General features: G+C 38.0%; 1 long non-coding RNA gene across 2 annotated transcripts; it reads left to right on the top strand.

The window, feature by feature from the left end:
* Positions 1-310: 310 nt before the first annotated feature.
* Positions 311-7,298, top strand: LOC128907226 (uncharacterized). Of its 2 annotated transcripts, none has more exons than XR_008465523.1 (4): positions 311-509; positions 1,687-1,799; positions 2,454-2,529; positions 5,068-7,298. It is a non-coding gene; the product is annotated as an uncharacterized LOC128907226 (long non-coding RNA). The 2 variants fall into 2 exon arrangements; XR_008465524.1 differs by lacking the exon at positions 5,068-7,298 and adding an exon at positions 3,769-4,889.
* The last annotated feature ends 16,557 nt before the right edge of the window (positions 7,299-23,855 follow it).

Raw genomic sequence — 23,855 nt, 5'->3', positions numbered from 1 at the left:
ACAGCCAAAAGAGTGAGAAAGGTACATAAAAAGTCTAATAAAAATGAAAGCTGAGTTTCTCTTCAAATTGCTTATTTCATCAGCTGAACATGAAGTCAGTAAATACTGAGTAATTAAAACCAGAGGAGTTGACAACACTTTATTTTTACTCTTGTTTGGATTTCTGGATTAGTTCTTTTGTAGTGTCTTGTTTACTGAGGAATGCAAGGGCGATACTGATTCAGTTTAGGATTTAGGTTTTGTTTAAAACAAGTGAAAACTTGTTTCACTTTTTTCCTTATGGAGCCAGAGGGAATGGCAGACTGACAGTGGAGATTATTTCTTTTCTAGATATATGAATCCTATATGACAAGTAACAACAAGATGGCCTACTACTCATCACGAGTTGAAACTTTGGGCTGTGTTTTATTTACAATGGAACAAGAACAAAGAAGTTGCAGCTTTAGACAGAGAAAAGAAAGAATTCATGGTAGTAGCAACAGTATGGGATGTCAAAGGCCATCTATTGGGTAAGAGTGGATATAAATACGCATATGGAAATATAAAACAGACCAGAGAAAAAATAATTTTATTGGACTTTTTAGAAATAACTGCATTGTATCTTACAGTGTATGTGCACAGATGCACACTGCTTAGATGATATATGCTTGAATTTGAAAGCACTGAAATTAACTGTTTTCTGACTCTTTTCAGTCAACAGTTTATCTTGAGCTTTCTCTTTAGTAGAAATAATAATTCTGGCAGAATAGCACTTCTTGTAGCACCTTAAAAGGTGCTATAATATTGACTTGCACATATGACTAGTTTTAGGTCTAGATTCTAGCTTCATTCAACTCTTTTCTGAGGAAGCGCTTCTGCCTGAAAATACAGACGAGGGAATATGTCTGCTCTGGTGGCACTTCAGTAGAAACAGGTGGGTTTCTAAGCAGACCTGATGACCACACCAGTGACTTTCCAGCTACTTTATCTTACCTGTAGGACAGCCCAGAAGACCTGGATTCTCAAAACACAACAATTTACTATAACTTACCCTTACTCACTATGCAAAGCATAAAACAAAATTGACCAGGTGTCCAGCTGGCTAACACTATGTTCAGTTGTTCTTTAACTTGCTGGGTTAGTGGAAGTCACAAACTGAGTTTACAGAAGAACCATGCTCATTCTGACATCAAGGGTCTTTCTTTTTTTCCAAGAGGTACAGTATGTGGCATCGAGGGAGGACTGAGAATTGGTATTAAGCATTTGTATCATGTAACATGAGATGTATCATGACACAAGATGATAGCAGGCAAGAGAAGAAAGTGCAAGGGCTAATGCCTCTCCTTCAATAGGCACAAGGTCCTGGATTTCAATGTTCTTTGGATGGATCTGATCCCTCAAGAACACTAGGTAGATCATTAAACCCTTCTAGAAGAAGAAGTAGTGGGGATTGTTGGTTAACTTTTCAACCTGCCAGTGGGCAGAGCAGGCCCCTTGAATGCAGATTTACTGCCATGGCAAGGTAATAGCCTGTGTAGGCTTTGTGTAGCCTGTGTCGCAGTGTGCAGGCTATTTTTGCCATTTCCAGTCTACCAGAAGAAAACACTTGCAAAGGCTAAGTGAGATAAAATTCACTTTGTAGATATTTGGGTTGTTTTGGCATTTGTTGGTTTTTTTGTTTGTTTTTTGTTGTTTTTTTTTTCCCAGGAAAAGGAAGGCACCAAATGATATGACTATAAATGAGCACCTGGGTTCTGGAGTGCCTGAGAAACACACTGTCAGCCAACCTGCCCCAAAGCATAACGCTTCAAATCACTTAGGTAAATCATATGTCAGAAAGATGGTGGTATGACATGGGCATACTTTGTTATTTAATAATTATGTCATAGCAGCATCCAGAGGCCTTACTTACAGTACTAAGTGTGATGATAACTTACAAATTGCTTAAAGTAGAGGTCTTTCTAGCCCAGTGTCCTACTTTCAAGAGCTTTTTTAAGAGAAAAAGGGGTTCTGCAAGAACCCACCATTAGTTAATGTTTCCTATTAAGTACTAGTAGGAAACAATTTTTATGTCTTAGATCATGGAGGTATAGAGTTTATGCTTCCTCTAAAATTCTTCTTTTAAAGATAGATTTACTGCTACACATATAATATTGGTGCAACTCATATGACTTTCCAATACTTTTTTAGCCTCACTAAATTTATGTTTTCTGTAATATCAACTGACAATGAATTTCACAGTATGGTTGTACATTGTATGGAAAAATATTTTCATATTGATTTTATATTTCCTAGCCACCGTTTCATTTCTATGACTAGCTGTTGTTCTTGCAGTCTAAACAGGGCAAATAGAAATTTCTGATAGATCTTCTGTGTAGAAATCATATTTTTGCATATTTTATCATACTCTCTCTCCTCTTATTAGTGAAAAGAGTAAAAATTTTCATTTAAATATTCGGTCGTGCCCCTTTTAGTTTGCATTGTGTGTTGCTGGAAAATTCCCTTCTGCTCCATTAACTTTGAGACAAGGTGATGGCAATCCAACTGCAGGTGAGCCACTGGTTGCTATTATTGTATTATAACAATTTTGGAATTATTTTTTATCCCATTTGTCAGTAATCTTGTTAAATATTTCCTTTGCTTTTAATTACTGCTGCACGCTGGGTGGACTTCTTAACTAGCTAGTGTGCAAAGATACTCATGTCTGCCTTCTGGCCTGCAATCATTACTTTAAAACACGAAATGTGGTTAAAATATTTAATTGTTTCACCTCTAACATTTGCTTTCATTGGTATAGACAGTCATTTGGCATTATGATTCACTTCACTTGTTCAGGTCTTTTGAAGGCTTTTCACGTTGCTTTCGGATTCTAACTGAACTACTCTATCTCATTACAAACTCAGCTGCCACAATATTCCCCCTTGCCACACTTCTAGATCACTTAAACGCATATTAAAGATTTCCAAACCTGGTACAGAAGGTAAAGATACATCATCATAAAGTTTTAATGATGGAGTGAATATAATGTTGTTGAATCCTCTGTTTTCATTAGCAATTCCTACCTAGTCATTGTCTGATGAATTTTTTGTCTTTTACCTCAAGACTAGTTAGCGTTTTTAGTAGCCTTCTGTTGATCACCTCTCAAGGTCTTCCAGAACAGAAAATACTTTCAAGAACTTAGTGATGTTAAGGAGCTGGCAACACATTGGTGATTTTGTTTTGGGTCTTCCTCTCCATTTTTACTGATACTCCAGAGCAATTAATCAGTACAATCAGTAAGTCAGGAAAGGAAAGGAATAAACCTATCTGATGAAGAGCTTTATATATCAATAACACATGATGTAGGTAATTAGGTACTGTAATGAATGAGTTGTTTCGATGGGTTTATAAATGCACATTTAAAAAATAAATGTATGTATAGTCCTTGCATATAACCGCATATCTAAATCTTCTTACAAGTATAATTTTGGATCTGAAAATATACCTATACTAGTCGTGTGTTCATCAAATGCACAAATAAGAATTGCACCTGCATTTATACTATATAAGGAAAAAAAAACCAGGTTAGTCAAATTTCTTTAGTCCGATTTCAAATTCTTCTGTCACTATTCTAAGAATATGGTCTCTAACTTCTTGTGCTCCTTTTTGAAATTACAGTTGAGATCCTGGTACTAATGAAGCCAGCAAGAGTCAAGTTCTGTTGATTTCATTTGGGCCAGTGTTTCACTCTCTAAGCTTAAAAACAGTAGGAGTTTTCTATTACCAGTAAATTTGTCTTTTGTTTTGAAGGAAAGAACATCAGTAGAGCAGATAAAGGGAATATTATCCAACTCCGAATAAGAAGGAACAGTTAATGAAAAAATAAGTACAGAAGATACTCAGCAAGAAAAGAAGATTAAATGAATAAACACATTTCTGTGTATTCATATGTAGTTAGAAATGTTATCCGTATCTGAAATATAACAAACACAATGTACAGAGAAAACTGAGAAGACACGAACAAAGAGATTCAAGGTACAAACACTTCTAAAACGTTTATTTTGGAGAAGCCTCTGAGTAATAGAGACAGAAAAAGATAACTCTTGTGCCTTTCCTCATTAGGAACTGCAGACTGAGTAAGACTGCCAGAATAGGAAAAGAGAGAACATGCAGTCCTTAGCAGCACTGATTTTTCCCTCAGTGTGCGAAATATCCTTATGACACCTTCTGCCCCTCCATGTTGGCTGAAAGGACTGTACCCATGTGATCTAAATTTTATATAAATCCCGAACAAATAATTTCTATTGTCCAGAAACCTGAGAAGTTCATAAGTAAACTGCTCCTTTTCTTCAAGGGGGCTGACTGCGATTTCTGTTAATCTTGCCATGGTATTCTTTTTGTACCGAACGACATAAAAATTATGAAAGGCAATGAGAGGAAGGTCATCATCTCATACGCTGGCATGAGTCTTAACAGACTAATCGAAATAATAAATCTTATTTTTTTTTTCCAAGAATTTTAAAAGATAAATTAGATCTGATAAAACAAAGAAGGGGAATATGGGAGAAAGAAATAGGGAAATGGTAGAAGAGTAACATTGCAAACTAAAATAGACATATATGATGACACTGAGCAACTGTAAAGTTTTCTACACTGATAAATATGATTTCTCTGCAGCATGATCTCAGCCTCTGTTCCCATGTAAGGCGATCTAGGTGAATTGCCTGAAAATCTGCACTAACATCACTTCCCTTGTGTTTTAACAAGATCCTTGTTATGAACATTGTGAGGATTTGATTTTTCGTCTTCATTGATGTTCATTTTCATTGAACTCACTTAAAAGTGAGTACATTTTCTGCTCTTCTGGCTCTTTTGATGAATACAGTTTCGAGGCTCCAGCATTATCCTATGTGTATGTTTCTTATAATGTGTTTTAGAAGAATTTTCTGACTGGTTCTCAAAACTTTTTAAAATGAGACTAATTGACCTTGCCTGCATATTCACTGCTTGAGTGCAATTGGGAAATGATTCAGCTGAAGCCTAGCTAGCTCATTTTGATTTTTTTCCTTTTTTTTTTTTTTTTTAATATCGCACTCTGTTGTTTTGCAGATTTGATAATAATTAAATTTCAAATAAAACTGCTAAGCACTTTCCTGGCCCTGAGGCTTTCCTCTTGCTACATCTCCTCCAGGTCATGTATTCTTTAAAACTAAAGCACATTTGTTGTGAATCATTCCTATGGCTCATAAACTGCCTAAAAATGCAATAGCACTATGACTCGAGGGGGAAAAAGCAAAAGAATCAATTGCACGGAATTGTACTGACCTATGTAAACAGTAGAGTTCGGAGAAACCCCTATGAAAGAAAAGCAGGAAACCTTGTTAATATTCATGCAGTTCTACCTATGGAAATCATACCACGCCTTGAAGAGAAGAGATAATGCAGATTTGCTGGCGATTGACTGGAAAGGGAGCAGCTTTTTCTCTAGAAAAGGACACTAGTTTAGTTAAAGCAGACACTCAAGTGAACCTGCTTGCCAGAGTTTCTCAGATACTTTGAGAAAGCTGGATCATATCAGAAAGGACATGGACACTGTTACCAACTGGAATGGTAAAGCTTCTCTAGGCGTGATACAAAGATGTTTGGGAGTCAAATGTGAAAAATCCTACATTTAAAACAAGGAAAAACTCTGGGGTGGTCATATTAAAGCACATTCTGCTATGAAGAATACCCTTCAACTAGAGAGAGGGGACACAGGCTTTAGGACTTCTGCAGGACAGCAGCAAAATGATGGAAAGACAGTCAGGGTCTTGCATTAAGGGGAAAGCCACAGCAAGCTACATATTTCCACCCCACCAGAGAGCTGCCAGAAATTCCTGTCTGTGAAACAGTGGTGCGTGGAGGAAGTCATCAGCTAAGCGTGGTGGAACCACGGAGAAAAAACCCCAACAAATCTTAAAGTAAAATACGTGATTTGACCTCATCTGATGACACTGGTTCTGGAATGAAGAGCGATCTAGAATGCAGGAACACTTAAAGGCCAAAATCGGATTCTTTCTAGTTTAACATTGCTGAGAGCAGAGTGCATTTCATCAAGGAAAGAGAACTGACACAAGCTAAGAGAGTTTTTTACCATTTCAAAGTTTTTAAGGACAAAGCTGATATAGCCCATAGAGAACAATATAATAACAAGTGATTTGAAACATAAAGCATGCTTGACTTCCTCTCCAGCAGCAGAAGCTGTGACAGAAGGTGGGCAAAAAACTAGACTGTTATATTTATCCCCTTTGCTATTTTTATTTTTCATTACTGTCTCATTTACAGCTTTGAAGAGCTCGTATCTTGTAGCTTCTAATATCAAAATGAATGTCTAATAAATGCATAGCCAAAGATGACACCATTTCAATAAGCATCGAATGGGTGCTTCTTCGGGTGGTGAGGACTTCTGGTTGTATTCTGATGGGCTGTCATTCAATGTACAGCAACAAAGGTTAAAAAAGTTCACCTTCATTTCATATGGAAAAGTGGAGGGGTGGGTAATGACTGGATTATGTAGGTAATTAACAGTGTAGCAAGATGACTTGTCAATGTCCCTTCAATGACACCAGGAGTTTTTCTCATGTTCTCTTAAACTTGACATATATTATAATATTCAAATAGTTTCATTTTCTGACTGTAAAAATGAGGGGACTTCGCTAAGTCTTGGAACAATGACAAAGAAGCGATGACAATCAGCACTAAAAACAGTAGGCAGGAAGCAAACGCTGTACTGCGGATGATGTGAGCATCAGTTTCTAGCCATGTTGACATGGTGTTAGTTGTCTGATGCCCAGGCTGATTTTCCTAACTATGTTATATGTTGTGCCAGCATAAGCTGAAATCAATTCCGGTTGCTATTTTTGCCCTTTTCTTACTACTGTGAAGAAGCCCAGTACTGTCACCAATGAAACTTATGCTTTCTAAAATTTTCTAAAAGAAAGCCACAACCTAAGTGCAATTAAGTAGGCATTGCCAATGTATCCCAGAGTGAAAGCTGGCTGACAACCTGCTCAGTCTCCAGCTTTGATGAGCTATCCACTTCGTTCACATCCACCTGCTACCTCTTTTCTTTCCTTTAGCAAGGCCTGCTGAGTCACATAAAAAAAACAGGCTAAAAACATTTCAAGACACATTGTTCAGTCATCATTTTGTGACTCTTACACATAAGGTTTGTGCCAATTTTGATCCATATTCAAAGTCATAGGTAATTACACATATTACAATTGCTCAACACGACACCAGTTGATGCTGGCAAGGACTGTGGGCATGCTGCAGTTCTGTGTGAGGTTTTCTAACTAATATCTGAGCTTTTCTAGTTGCTTCTCATAGAAGCTTACATTCTTTAGAACTAAAATTAAACTGAATTTTATGTTTAAAAATAAAGAAATAGTGTTTATAGACAAGAGTTAAACTTCTCACCTTGCAGCATGTAAGAGTCTTTAAATGAAAAATTTGCTGCTTCATTTGGGAAGCTACTGGTGCATGAAGCTGACACTCTAGTGGATACAGTAGATGTTGTATTAAGAAAAGAAATGTGCTTTTCTTCATACAAAAGGATCTGATAGCACTCTGGCCAGGCTAGGAAAAGAATTAGAACTGCTACGCTTCTGAATAGTGCTTCTGTGTTTGCAGAAGATCTGTCCTACCAAGCAGCAAAATTAATGCCTTTATGAAAATACTAGTCTTTTTCTCCACCTATCTCATACAAAGGCCCCATCAGCCAGACCTAGAGAACAGCTGTCCTACGCAGGTGGCCTTGTATGAACACCATGCCAGGGGTTCAGGCATGAATGGAAAGACAGGGAATACAAGAATGGGTCTAAAAGATGTATTAGTGAACAACAGCTGACATGCACAAGGAAACAACAGGAAAATTACTAGCGATTCAGTCTTTTTTTCTTTCCCTCATCACGTCCTTGCCTGGTGGAGTGAACATAAATTCATGGTATGCTATAGCCGACTTTAGGTCCCAGACCCAGACCCGCACTGCACATTCCTCTCATGTTCTGGACAGGGCAGGTTTTCATCTCCTGGCTACTGGAGTTGGCTTCTTGCCCTGCCCAATGGGCAGTTCAGGATCACTTCCAACATGCTTGCCATATACTACACGAAACAGTTATCTCACAGGATCACACAAGCTGCAAGTTGAGTGTCACAGTGCATAAATTTGTTTCTGGGCCTAGAGATCTGGCATACAAGAAACCCAGAAGTGCCATTATACCCAAGGAAAACCAAGGAAGACGTATACCTTAGTAAACATACTGACTAAAAGAGGACTGGTTTTCCATTTGTGGGAGGGAACTGTAACTCAATTCGATCAGAAGCATAGTTGAAGCAAGCTAAAATTAAATACATTTTAAGCCTGTAAAACTCACCTCATCTTTAGCACAGGTGCAATGACATCTATTCAAGTGAGTTTCGGTATTATTTTTTGTGAGTATTATTTTTTGTGAGTATTTTTTGCATCTCCAGCACTCTCTTGAAACATGCTCTAGCATTATTTGATATCTTTGAAATAAAAGAAAGACAGATACACAGGTAATTTTAAAAAAATATTCATCTCACATCTAGCAGACAGTGACTGAGGTAGACATTTATCACTTGGGCATTTTGATTTCATCTGGTGTTTAAATTGTTGCTAGAAATAATAAGATGAATACTAGTCTGATTTAAATGAGTGCTGGTCAAGTATGACATTTTTTATTGCCTATTTAGTGTGACATTTTTCTGGTCAGTTCGATTGACGCATTTAGCATACTATCAAAGAAAAGTGTTATTATGCACCAATATAAAAAAGATCACATCAGAGGAGGAATAAAATGCAAAAAGAGGACATAAAAAGTGGAAACAAGGATGGCCAACAAAGGAAGTGTGTCAAACCATACTTCAAACATCAAGGAACAAAGGAGGAAAGACAAAGCCCACCTGGAGCTAAAACTACTCATAGTTAAGCATAAGGAGTAACAAGATGGGATTTTACAAGTTTCCTAACTCAAAAGAAGTTTTAGAGAAAATGTGAGTCTTTTGAATGGGGAGACAACATAATAATGGAAAATATGGAAAAGGTCAAAGTATTGCCTCTTTTGCCTTGGTCTTCACAGCCACAGTCCTGGCTTCTATGCTTACGTTTTGGGAAGCTGAGGAGCAGCCAAACATGGAGGGAGCCAAACCAAATCTACCCCACTCAATTTGATTGTGCCCGTGTCACTGCACATGAGACCTGTGCTGGGGAGAGTTCTTTGGCACATAGCCTTAAAGTAGACCTTTAAACTCAAAACCACTGGAAGTCACCATTTCATGGATGGGTATTTACTTTTCTCCAAATTGAGTTTTGTGGTGACAGCAAAGAAAGGGCTGTCTTGCAAAACGCGTTCAATGGTGAATTTTGTAGTATATCCAAGAAAATTCAATTCCTGATCTCTTTGCTGAGACCTGCAAACAGCTGAGGTGATGACAGTAAAGAAAAGAAAATGCTGTAACCCAGAAATGTGACCCAGTTTCAGTTCCAGAAACTGTCAATTTTAACAATTTCCATTACTAAAGAGGGAGAAGCCTGTTACTTTCTTTCTGAGAGATTTACAAATAGATTATCTATATCTTTCAGTTGAAAATGGATTTCTAATTGCCAACGAATCATGTGATTTGGGTTAATCGGCTTGTAAATGTGGCAAATGAATGTCCACAGTGGTTAACTGAAAGTAAATATGAGGAAGAGTGTGTGTGTGTGTAGATCTGAAGAACAGTGGATGGAGGAAAGACTTGCAGCCTTGTCCTTCAGTCTGTGCTCTAGAATTGGGACTGCCGCTGACATATGCTTAGTCATTTCCACTTCCCGCTCACATTTCCCAAACAATATAGAGGCAATGAGCTCATGATCTGCTTTACAAAATGCTTTGAGATCCACTGATGAAAAGTGATAGCATGCGACGTGTTACTAACTTTCTCAATGACCAGAAAAGCTTTTGAGATCAACCTGGAAAGCTTTCAAACAAGTCTTCTTACGATTTAACATGATTGTAATGAAGATGACAATGATTACAATGAAGATGGACTTTCCTTCTCAAGCCCAAATCACCATGAAGTATTGTTACAATTTGCACAGAAATGCTCCATTTGAATAAGAGACCGTGGCTTGCTAAGGTATGTATTTTGCTCCTTCCTTCCTTCCTTCCTGTCTTTTTATTTAAAAATACTTCATTTAAAAGAGCAATCTAAGTTTAAATTCTGTTTTTTGTGGTATAATTGTGCTCTTAGCAAGGAGTGTTCCTCTTTCCATCTTAATTCTACTGGACGGTGGCAGCAAGGCATCATACATCTTCATGCTAAATAGAGGTCATTTTTGGTGCTGCAGGGCCATATGAAACCATGCCAGCCTCTACGTCCCCATGGTGCTGCTATCAAAGTCAGAAGCAGCTGCTATAGAAATTTTGTGTAGGAAGTTGTTTCTCATGTTGTCTTCTGGCTTATTTGCCTGCCACTAAAATTCTGTCCTCTCTATGCATTTTTAAAAAAAACCTTTGAAAAGACAATTTCTAGGCAAAGAAAATGCAATAGGTCTAATTTCTTGGTACTTCAATGATGAATTTTATACAGTCCTGTACAGAAATTTTTTACCTCAACTTGGTGAAGAACTTTAAGACACTGAGGAATTTTTCTATCTTGGAAACGGCAACAGCAACAATAGGTCTTACTGAGTAAAGTGATTATTGAATAGGGCAGAGCTTATTGCTTGGCATTCTTCAAGGACTCATCTTGCTACAGATCTTATCAAAACTTTTCTTTAACATGCTGGTAAAAAAATTAGGAATATGCTGATGACTGATAATGACACAAACTGGGAGCACTGTTTATAGTGGCAAACTGAATCATCATAGTTATAATAGTTGTAGGAATGGAAGGAAAAAAGTTGTATGGTCATCATGATAGGGCTCAATAAGAATTTGCATTAAAATTCGGGAGCTCATCAGTTTGAACTGATGAAAAGTCCAGTGATGTTATTTGATCCAGGAAATCTATGAGTGGCTAAGATGACACAATTGTGGAAAAGCCAAAAGAGAGATAATTTCTGGGCAATAATAATATTGCTTCACTCAGCCTTGTAAGATCTCATGGAGAATGCTATAAACAAGACAAACTCTGCGTAAAGAAAATGGCTACTAAGATAGCAATGAACAAATATCCTATCTAGCATGAGGAGATTAAAAGAGCTTCTCTTGTTTCAGTTTGCAAAAAGCTGTCCAAAATTGGATATGATTGCTCTTTGTGAATACAGCGTAGCATAAACACCAAGAAGAAAAGAGAATTATTTAAACTGAAAGGCAGTACTAACACTAAAACACCAGATATAAACAAACTATTCATAAATTTATAGTAAAGTTCATATAATATTTCAAATTCTCTGGACAGTGTAAGTTCAGAACCACTTTGCAAAATTTGAAAAGGTAGAAGCAAAATAACCATTTTCACAATAGTACTGGATGAAATTCTGGAAATTATTATATGGTGTACCTTATATATATATTTATATGCCTACATATTATATAGTATAAATATCATGCATGCTATAATAAGGGATGAGACTTAAAGTGCCTACCATATATACATTCCTGATCTAGTTAGTACAATTTAAGCACACAGTAAAATCTTATTGTGCCTTTAATACATGAACTTGCTTAATGGTGTTGCAGTAAGCAAGCATCAGAAACCAGTGTAATACTTTATTTGTATACTTGACACATGCTCATTTTGAATGTAAGATTTGATGTTGTTCTCACATGACTGAAAGGAAAATAAAGCCACAATGTATCAAATAAAATCAGCAAAGAATTTTTGACTGGGGAATAGAATTGGAAAATTGACTATACTTTAAATGTTATGGTTTCTTTCTGTTGAAATTCTTTTTTCTCAGTACTCACTGTAGCTACTGAAAGATCTTCTGCAAGATCATTGAAAGGAGTAATTTTATGTGTCAAGGCAGGTGAAACCTGAAGAACACCGTTGATGCAGCAATTCCTACAGCACTGTGTGTGGCCCTTTACTTTTTCAAGAATCTAATAATTTTTCTGAGTAGGTTTCTGTTTGTTTGCTTGCTTGTTTGCTTTTAGTCCTTATAGCCAGTGAACTGTTCAACTTCTAAAAATCCCTCAAAGACTGCTGAACCAGTGAATCACCATGACTATTGTCATGTGAGGCACTGAAATCTGTGATTGTTAGTGCAAAATGGCTGCATCTGTATTCACAAACTGAGCTGTGGCAAGACCTGTCCTCCAGCTCTGAGTCCAGCTGGTACAGAATAGCTGGTGTCTAAGTTAGCGACCATTAGCAGCCTCTCAGAAAAGACAGACATACCCAAACTGCATATTAAAACTGGTCCCCAGCCTGTGCTAACCCTTCAACTATGCATAGGATTGTTTCTGATAGAAAATAATTTTTTTGGCCCCAAAATGGCCAGGGACCATTCTATCCGTTTGAAATGCAGTGCCCAGGACTTGGTCTCAGCTTGTGGTTAAAGTGGTTAAAATATTGGTACAGCCAGAGCCTCATAGTCCTGCTTGAATCAGGCTTTTCATGTCCTACGTAAGTTATCAAGTGGTAGTTGATTTAAGTGTTTCTTATGTTCCTGATTGCGCTACAGCTACATTTAAAGGATCTCCTTAAGAAGTATTTAAGAACTGCTTGCCTTAGCCCTAATGCAGCCTCAAGGCTCATTCTCAACTAAGACCACTCTCTTTCACATTAATGACTTTAAATTTTTTATAGTAACTGCTTCACTGAAGCCTCACATCTTCAGTCGCTAATTGTTACACCATGTTTACTGGAGTAATTGATTGGAAAATATGGCTTGATTGCCGCTGCTGACTTACTGTGTTCCGCAATGCTGCAGTGCTTGAAATGTAGTCTTCTGATTTAGAATGTGGTACATTTTTCTCAGGCTGAATTTAACTGTCGTATATACCAGTATAAGTAAGCAGCTGCACTTATTTCACTTGGTATTTCCTACAGCAGTAACACTGAAACAAAGAATGCTCACAGCATATGTACAGTATGAGACTGCAGCCCTAACAAAACATAGCGTGCAGCTGTATAAATTAACCAAGTGGTAAATACTGTAAAGTTACACCATCAGTGCCATTCCTCTCTTGGTTTGTGTCAGAAATTCCCCACAAGGTCGAACTTGAGTTACACTCTTGTCACTGAATTCTTTGTGCATACAACTAAATCTTTTCCCTTTCACCCCCCACCCCTTGCTTAACTTACAAATGGATTACTTCCCCTTCCTCCCCACAGGTGTGTAATCCTGGCCACCTGCTTCCATCCACTACAACTGTGCACTCTCCTTTGAAAGAATAAGCTCCAGCAATGGATTTTTAAGAGCCTCAGTTTCTGAGCAACTAACTGATAGCAACATTTTCTACCGTCAACAGCCATTCCTGTAATTATGTGTTTGTGCTCATATTCTGTTGCTGTTATGTGAGGAAGAAGGGTTCTTTTAAGGCAAAAGAAAAAGATACCTTATAAAAGTTTAATTATACATACTTTTGCCCTGTGTAGCTTCTCTGCTACTGAGTGCTGAATGTAATTCTGCCAATGTACGACTGCATGCAGCCGAGGTATGGGGCAGTACCGGGGCAGTACCAGCGCAGTACTGCCAGGAGTGCAATTTTTCCTGCAGCGAGGAACTCTTCTTCCTTGATCTTCTTTCTTCAGGATAGGGGTTGCACTGTCGCAGCTGCCTGGGTTCTCCCCTCTGGGGACGCAGAGGGGAAAAGGAAGGGACTAAACACAAGAAAAGGCTTCTGGGCTTGAATTCAAGCCATAGTGGTGCTACAAAATGCATGTTGCTGCCTAACCCAGAATTCAACTTGCCCTCGTCAGTACTTACATTTTAATTGTCAAGTTTTCCAAGAGCTTGTATATGATAAAAAGTGGCTGTCTTTTCTGGGCTGAGCATTTCCACACATACCTCAGACCAAAATCCAAACAGCACTTCCACCTCCAGTCACTCTTTTACTAAATCCCTCCCAATAACTTAAGAACATAGTCCCAGAGCATCTGCAATTCCTGCAATAGGCTTTTAAAATGTAGGAGGGGTAGGGATGCTGATGACCCTTGCTTATCTAATAGTAAGTACTTTTCTGAGAATTGAGAAACCCTGGTTCGGTCCCCTCTTCAGCTTGAGTGGGTATAAAATCTTCTCCTTGGAAGAATGTCTCTTTTCTATAAGCTTCTCTACTGAGTGAGTCAGTTAAGAATGAGCATCACTGTATGACTTATTACAGAGGTAGGGAGGAAATGATGTGGTTACCCCTGCCTCCCCATTATAAAATAGTTTCGTGGCGTCAGCGCTTGCTGAGTTTTGGACCTTCATTTCTACTTCCACTGTATTTTATCCCCTCATTGTTGAATATAAAATGGATCCGAATAAAGCCATGAAGCTGAGACTCCCTTGTGCTCCGGAGTGCCCTGCCTGCTTGGTGGGAGATGCCTACATTTGCCTTGCTGTCCCACGGTGGCCCTCTCACCCAGAACTCCTTTTGGCACAGTTACACAACTTCAATAGGAAGAGATGGATCAAAATCAGTGAAAACATAGAAAATTTAACTTGAATTAATATAGATATGTAATAACAAATAGATATTTAAAGGGAGGAGGAAAATGTTATTTTGGATGTTTTTATAAAGAGATGTTTAAACCTAATATTGTAAGTCTAATTGCTTCTACTTCATGCAGAATTTGAGTTAGTTTTTTTGCGTAATATTTAAGTTCCTTAGGTTAATTAAAGACCAATATAATTTTATTTTCTTTGACTTTTTATGGTGTTCAATTGAAAAGCAGGGAAAGTCAACTGTTCTCAACCTAGATAATGATTTTGGTATTGATGCAAAGTACATTTATCAGGCTTCTGAGGCAGATGAATACAATTCAATATCTATTTAATCATTATTCCACAGTAATAGGAGACTAGTAATTATTATTTCACTTAAATACAATCAGATTTGTGTAATCCTCTTTGATATTCTGGGTGTCATAAAAATTTTATGTCTCTAAATAAACCATCCTGAATTATTAGTATTTTTAAAAAATGTTTAGAGATTATCTCCTGTGGTTAAATCGTATTTTTATTATGAAATGATAAAATAAATGCAAGAATACACTTGAAATTAGTTTGAAAACCTCCTGCTTATAATTTGAGATATTTTGCAGGAAATGGAAATGTTCACCTCATGAAATCTCCAATTCGTGAGTATTTATAGCAACCTTCACCTTCTGAAAATCACATGCTGGATAAGCATTTGATTAATAATGCAATAATACAAATCACAATGCAAATTAAATTCAGGAAATAAGATAGCAGATGGTAAACTATTGCTTTCCTCAGCAGACCGGCATTCTGTAGTTGCTGGACATCATAGTTCACATCTCTATTATCTATATATTTAACTACGTTTGCAATGACTTCTGATATTGTAAATATAGTTGCCCACTTTTAACAAACAACAGATGCATGAATTGTATAGGATTGTAACAGTTTACCTATATATGATGTTTATATGAATATTCAGAGGATTAAAAATAATTTTTCTTAGGAGTTACTGATGCGGCATGAGCAGCATTTGTTGGAGTGATTAGAGATGTTACCTACATCATCGTGAACTGACTCAGAATGAATCTAGAACTGTCAACCCTCCATTTTTATGTAATTCACAAATTAAATAACATAAAAATGACTTTAATTCTTTCCTCCTCTTCCCAACCCTACAAATCCCTGTTGTGTTCCAGAGCATGCCTAAAGATGAAATGAATCTTATCTAGAAATTTCAAATATGGCAGTTATCAAGAGTGTACAGGGACCACACTTCAAGCCTGAACCCGTCTTCAGAATATTGCCTATAAAAGGGATTTATAATATTTTGTTCAACTAGATTACTGCAATCACTGTGTGTAGATAGCTGTTGTCAGAAATGGAAGCAAAAATAGTAGCCTTAATTTAGGGTGCAGAGGAAAGCATGTTTTTTTTTTTTGCTTCAAATTGCTTTAAAAATTATCTGTGGGATGGCCATTTTTCTCAATGATAAATGTAGCACTGATAACCGATTTAGAGAAATATGCCACTTCACCTACATATTGCAGATACCCTTGGATAATCTAAGAGAGTCTTTTTGCACTAGAAATTTTTCATGTCTTCAAAAGAGAGATACCTTTACAACAGGCTGTTCTTTCACATGTCAGCATTTTTAATGGCCTCCTGTTGCAACAAGTAAGAAGTACATTTTTACAGGCATGAGACAAAGACAGAGTCAGGGTCAGGCCTAGGCTAAGCTTAAAGTGTAGGCATAAGCACTTCCAAATGTATCTTTTTCATGCCACTGTGGAAAATTTCCTCAGCCCTCATCTGTACTCTTTTCTTGCTTACTCAATGAAGGCTACGGTTTACTTTGCTGCTGTCAAATTAATCTGCACCAACTCTTTCTGTTCAGCTTGGCTTTCACACAATTCATTTAATTGAAATGGTCCTTTTCTAAATTTTACAATGACCTTCTAGCTAAGCTTGCTGTTTCTTCTTTATTTTAATTGTCCTCAGTCTTCCAGCCACCTTTGATACAACACTCTCTGAGTTTAGGACTCAACACCCTTTCCAATGGTTTCTTTGGAAGGGTGGCTATGGAAAGATGGAAGAGGTGTTACCAGTAATTTTGATTGAGGAAAAATGAGCAGAAAAAACCTAAACATCCAGCACTTATGGGGTGTCCCTGTTCATGCCAGAACAGGTAGCTCATGCTAATATTTGTATGATGGAAACTAACTAATTCTGTAAACTCAAACCATTCAGAAATCTGGTAGGTATTTTTTATTGTGTCATAGTATGGCAGGCAACAAATATTATCCAACCTAGAAATTCATCAAGTTTTTCTTGTCTCTTCTGAGCCCTCAGAATGAAGGTCTCATGAATGAAAATCTCATTTGGGTTTTAACGCTGTTATAGGCTTCCTTTTAAATTGCTTATGAAGGATACTCATTGCTACTGAATCATTAAAGTGGACTTTTTATTAACAATTGTGTCAGGTCACTGGTTTTGCATCAGAAGCTCTTCTCCAGCAACGTCAATGCTACATCTTTCATAACAACAAAGTATTCAGAACAGAGTGAGTTTTTATATCCAGGATGAAGGCTAGGCCCATGCAGAGATGGACGACAGCTTCCTATTTTTCTTCTTTGTACTACCAAAAGAATTGCAGCATCCTTTGTATATTCAGAATTTTCAAAGTATTTCTATGTAGCTTTACATATCTACACTGTTCAGTTCAGCTGGAAAAGGGAAAAAAAAAAAAGCTTTATTAATACTTTATTATCTGGCCTCAGTAGAAAATTGAGCCAAAACCTTCTTATTCCTTAGAGTTAAGATACTGTATGTCAGAAGCATACAAAAACCCCCTTTAACCTGTAGTGCAAGACCTCTTCTCTGAGCCTGGTAAGGCAAAAAGATCATGTGCTGTATAAGAGAAATTCCATAAAGCAGTCAACTACTCCTTTGTTCATATAATCCCCAAATGCTTCTAGATGGATAATCTGTCATTATTCCCCGCTGCTGGTAGAGAATTCTTTGCCATAGTAGCCTATGGTGGCATTCATCTCACCCACTACTGTAGACATGTTCATCTGAACTAGGTGCTATAAGGGCTGTTTATAGTCAGCAGAGAGAACTGTGCTTTAAAACTCATTTCATCTGATATATTTTAGGTGAAATAAAATTGATCATTCTTTCAAATAACTTATTTATAAAGGAAGCATCAGGCAGCTAGTGCAGATGTAGCTAGGGTAGATATTTCATCAGATACGTCCCATCTCGAACCATGTTATGCAATACAAATTGTTTTTTCATATATGTAGAACTCTAAGTAGACCTGTGTGGAGTGGATTTTGGCTACAAAAAAACTCAATTTAATGGAATTTCAGCTGTGAAAGCTGTCTTTATATTTAAATGTGAAATGTCTTATGTGACTGGTACCTGAAAATTTCCTTCCTTGCAATAATCAGGTGCACAGATCCAAACCACCCAGAACATGTTATTACTAGAATTCCACGAGTGATTGACACTCAGTTCACTACTTCTCATTCATGAAACTTCTTATTTTGAGGGAAGCGACTTTTATTTTGTCTTTCACTTTTCTTTTTTTTTTTTTTATAGAATTAACCTGCTGCAAATCTACAGGTTTATATATACGGTGGCACCTCAGAAGTGAGGCCGCCCATCTTTTGCCATTAATGGGGTTTTTTTGCTACTTTGAGGCTGTGCAGAAGAGACATTTATTGCCACGGATCTGAGAACCCTGTTGTTGCAATAAGGGAAAACTTTCAGGCGTGGCACAAAGAGGAATTTTCCATCTTGCTACACAAATATAAGCAGCAATACTGTGGTAGGTATCTACTCAGTCTGATGAAAACCCTCTAATAAATACTGCAGGAGGTGTGTATACCTTGTTTTAAACATCCACAAAAGAGCAGAAAAGGGTTTTTTGTATAATATAATAACAGATTTTGGTGATCAATCAGAATATTGATTCCACTCTAGGATATTTGTAAGGTGATCTCTACTGTGGACCACTGAATCAGTGGACACGGTTTCAATTCAATGGGCACGCTATATTGCTGTGTTCTTGTCAAGCTCTTCTGCATTTCTCTTTCTTTACAAAACAGTTATGTGCATTTTGGACTTTACACTTCATTTTCTCCTTGTTTTTACAGTAACCTGCTTTAAAAATCCACATAACTATACTAATTAAGAAAATGCATTGCCTTTCATTAAATAATATTAAGTATTCATTACCTATTGAATGTCCTTTTTATTTACTACGCATTAATATTAACACGTAGAAAATTTATATGTTGTGCTACGAATCTTTTGAAATTATGTATCTCTGGTTTTGTTACTGAAAGAGAGAACAATTTAGAACAATTCAGAACAATTCATGCCTGGGAATAGAAGGGAAAGAAGTCAGATACTAATGAGTGTCCCTTAGAGGCTATCTGAGAAGCAGCCCAAGTTAACTGGAAATCTGAAGAGCGTCAGAAGAGGTGGAGTGGAAGAATCCATGGGTCAAGGAACTACCTGCCCTATGCATCCTGGCTTTTACACAGGTTAAGGTGTTGTTTCTCTTACTCAACTTGCTTTGAAGTGTTCTATAAGCAAAACAAAAGAAAAATGTTTACACTGTCATTAGTAGGTAGGGCTATCCAATTCTGCATCCATGAATAATAAAACTGAGATCTTAGCATGATGAGTTGGGACAAGGAACAATGGACCAAACCAGGCAGTCAGGCTTTGTGGAGCCCAGTAGCTCAGTTTGGCCATTTCTAGAGGAGCCTGCTCCTTAACCAAACCAGTTAAAAATGGGTTTAACTTTCAGTGTTCAAAGACTGTTTCTGGGGGTTAAGGCTGGTTGTAAGTCAGATAAGGCACCTAAAATATTTCAGAGAGATTGTGCTTCCAAACGGACTGCAGAATTGCCACTGAGCACCGGATTCATGCCATGCCTGAGGCACAGTCACTCTAGGTTTGTAATGCAGCTGATGGAGGGAGGTAACACCTCCTGGTCCTGACTTAGATCTTTGTTGGGGCCTCCTGTGTCCCATTTATTTTCTATTCTGGTGTTTTCTATTTTTTTAGTATAAAGAAAGACCAGAGTGACTTGGCTTCTAGTTGAAGTTAGTCGGGATGAATCCTGGCCCAAATAATTTATTTGGCTTACTATATAAATATGTATTTTATGTTTCATTGAATTGTGAGGGAAACTGCTATAAAAGGTATTTTTCTTAATAATATGAGGTGTAGTGTAATGAATGAAGCATAATCCTGAAGAATTGCTTAGAATATGGCCATTTGTCTTCTGGCAGCACCCTGTGGGCCCTGGTGATGGCTGCAGGATGTCCTTACTACTGTTCAATGGGAAAATGCTGGCAGGCAAGAATGCTCATGCCAGTAAGGCAGAGAGCAGTAATTTAAAATAGCCTTTCGAAGCATCTGGCACATATGCATGTGCATGTGGCTTAAAGTGTATAAATAATCATGACACTGGTAGTATTTCTGCGTTCATTCTTTAAGGATTGTACTTTCTGACGGCGGATGCAGAATTCTTGTTTCTATTCTGTACAAAATTGATGAGCATTTTAATGTATCTATTTTGTCTTCCCAGGCTAATTATCATGTCATGCTGCTGCATATAAGCTTAGCACAGCACGCTTCAGATAGAGACATATGGAAAAAACAGTGTGGATAAATACGAAGATACCTGTTTCTTTGGCATTAGTTTCCAAATGGCTATAAGCAGTGGGGGGGTGTTGGCATAATCTCCCCTGTATCACTGTACAGTTTTTTGTTTTGTTTTGATTTTTCTGGAGTCCTGTCTTGCTTTAATTATTGTGTTCTGGAAGCTCCATAACTCTCTGGCATGAGTTACAGTGGCATAAGGTTTTCACAGATGTATCGCGATGCCAGGATAAATCTCTCCATACAAGTAATTATACCACTTTTGTACTGCTTTTCACCTGCAGCAGCTTCTCTGTTAATCTTTGCACCCTTTGTTCCTCTGGCATCATTTTGACAGATTGTTCTCTCTCTCTTCAAATGCTTATATGCAGTCAGGTGCAACTCCTCACAACTAACTGGTGGCGGGTTAAAATACTAGGAGCCACAGGCATCTTACAACTGTCTTTGCTTGCTGCTTCCTTGACCCTCTTGTCCTGTGAGGAGAGGGGCGTGTTTGGCACCGCTGAATGGAGGGCAACTGTTTGATTTGGCATCTTTCAGATTGAAAACAGAGCCTGAATCAGATATCCAAATTCCATAAAGTCCAAAAACATTCTTTTACAGTTGATCAAAATATTTTATTTTGACAAAAATACTCTGATTTGTGACAATTTAAAATGTTACGTTACGGTATTCCATACAAAATAAAACAAGTTTTAAAAAACATTTCGCAAAGAAAATGACAAAATATTTTGACAGTGTCTAAACATTTCCTCCTTTTCTCTTCAGAGAGAGAATTTCAGCAGAATTTATAGGATTTCATTATTTGATAGAACTACATTTCTCTGGACAAATATTCCAACTAATCTTTTTTCCAGCTAACTCTAGGCCAAACTGAAGAGAAATCTGTGAAAAGCCAACTTCTATCAGTAAAAGACATGAAAAATTAACTCGTTATGTAACCTGCGAATAACCAAAAGGAGCTGTCAAAGACATCTGAAATTACTTCATGCTCAGGGCTGTGTCAGAAGTCCAGCAAGAAAAAGTTGCCTCGCTACTTAGGCAGAAAACCAACCTGAAATTTCTACCTAAGACATCTCTTCGTGTCCATATTAAATGTTTTGGTGCTCAAATGTAAGGTACTGACTAAGCACTACCAAGATGAGCATGACAGTCTAAGTAAACTTTCATGTCTGATGTTTTTAGTAGGCAATCAACCTGATTTCCTGACAACAGAATACCTTGCTAGAAAGTGAAGCCTGCAGCCATGGTCATGGAGAGGAGCTAGCCTGTCTGCTCTGTCTACCAAATGATGCCCCCCTCCTGTGTTATTTTCTCGCCTGCAGTCAGCCAGGAGGATTGTGCCTCTGGAAACTAAATAGACATGTGAAACCACCGGCATCATATGACTGTAAATGTACTTTATGCAGTATTATGCCCTGGACATATCTAACGAGGGACTGGCATAGTGCAGGTCTTGGGGCACTTTATAGAACAGTCTTGGACCAGATGTGGTGGAAATTGCATGAGAAGTTTGCCTGCACGCCCTGCACTGAGTGGTTTCTGGTCAGCAGGGAGTGAATTGGCCTGGCAGGTGCCAATAGACTCAGATATGAAAGTAGAAGGATGAGTCCGGTGAATTCCTGGCATTGTGTATGGCAGCTGTCCTAGTATCTGGCATCTGCACTGTCATGTGAAGCCTTCAGCACCAGGTTTCCTAGCTCACCTACCTGTGCTAGAGAATAGGCAGAGACTATGTGGCCAAATTCCATTGCAGAGATGTTGCAGTGGAAAGGGTCTGTACAAAGATGGGGGGGGGTGTCCTCTGGGAGGGCAGCCACAGCTACAGTTTGCCTGTTTCCAGAGCTAAGTGTGTGTGATCTCAAGCTGTGCCTCTCTTAAATCCGTCACTATTGAGTCAGGCAGGGAAGATTGAGGGACACAATGGAGCAGTCTCAGAAAGGAGGTTTGCAATCACTCCAGTGGTGTATCATGAATAGTAGTCACACCAATGCTGCCTTTAGTGAAATCTCATTTTCTGTTTGCAGTGGCTTTGAAATTGCCGCACAGCTGTTCATTTTTTCATGTCTCCTGGGAGTTCTTAACCTCCTAGAAGGCGAGGTGTTTTCCCAGGGCACAGGACCTAGAAAACCACACCTAAGTGTGGCCTTTTTCATTGCCAGGAAGGATCTAACTTCCCTTGGGGTTCTTTACTGTGGTGGTGGTGTGTGCTGCCAAGGGCTAGGAGTGGCCCAGGTCATTGCTTCTTTCCTCATGAGGCTGCACTTTCAGCTTGTCTGTGGTGGGTTGCATCTGCTGCCTGACAGGTTCTAACTCTATTCACAGGTTTCTCGCTTTGAGACTGTAGAATACCACGGAAAAATAATTAGTCTTGTATACAAAGTCATATTTTCAGCTGCTCTCACCTGAGGGATTTTTGAGAGCTAGTGTCCTTCATGCAGCCTGGAGTTCTCTGTGCTCTTTGTACATCCGTACCAGCTTGTCATTTAGTCCTAGTCTGTCCTCAGTTTCAAGAGTGTGAGATTCAAATGTGCATCCAACAAACATCTACTTTAGTGTGCGCTGAGCACTTTCCAGGCTCCATTGACCGCAATGAGTAGCTCTCCATTTAGAGCAATAGGTGCTTAGACAGCTAGTGCACAAATAGAAAACTAATTTCAGATGCCCTACTTCCAAATGGGATCTCACCCAGAGTTTTTCAGCAGCACATCATCACATCTTTCAGCTTCCTGCCTTGCCTTGCTAATGCTCTGATTCTTCATGTTTGTTACAACGGGTTGGTCGTTACCAGACTGATGGCCTGTGGTCCAAACAGGGACAAAATGGCAACAGCTCTTGATACTTTTTGGCTTTGATCTACCTGTAACTATTGTGAGCCTTGTTCCCGAAATAAAAATCCTTATCTCACCTAACTGAAAAAAGGTTTTAGCACTAGCAGACAGCTGATAGTGATCAGATGGACAGAGTAGCAGCTAATATTTACACAAAATGGAATTTTTTCCCATATGCTTTACGTTTTTATAATTATCCTAGATCTCCTTGGGTCTGAAAAGAAGATAATGGATAGAACCAAACTTCCAATATCCTTTACAGGAATTTGAAAGAATTTGAGATGAGGAAAAGGGATAGATGAAGGCTAAGTTAAATTGTCTGTTGACTTCTCCATTAAACTAACGGGTGTGAGATATTTATCTAAGCTTATGTATACATCCTATGTTTTGAAGAATTAAGTTTGGAAAGAGGATAAAGGTTAGAGGTTGGTAACTTTAGGGACCCTTCTCTGGCAGCAATTAACATGGCTGCAAATTGTCTCATCTGTTAAAATAAATTTATGAATAGTTTAAGGACACTTCATAGTGACAGCACTTCAGAAACTAGGGAAATGAAGATGCATCTCACTAACTGTTCATTTATGGTCATATTACATCTGTGCCTATGCTCCAACTCATTCTAATAACCCAAGGAGTTTCTTACATTAAGAATTTTCTATGAAGTAGTTTTCTGGGGCAAAATTGTGTGATATAAGGATGCAGTGACACAGAAGACACCTTAGGTGACAAAGTAGTTTGCCCTTAATATATTTGGAGACAGT

The sequence above is a fragment of the Rissa tridactyla genome, chromosome 3, assembly GCF_028500815.1.
Source record: "Rissa tridactyla isolate bRisTri1 chromosome 3, bRisTri1.patW.cur.20221130, whole genome shotgun sequence".
In the NCBI taxonomy this organism is placed as follows: Eukaryota; Metazoa; Chordata; class Aves; order Charadriiformes; family Laridae; genus Rissa; species Rissa tridactyla.
This window is presented reverse-complemented; position numbering and strand designations above follow the sequence as displayed.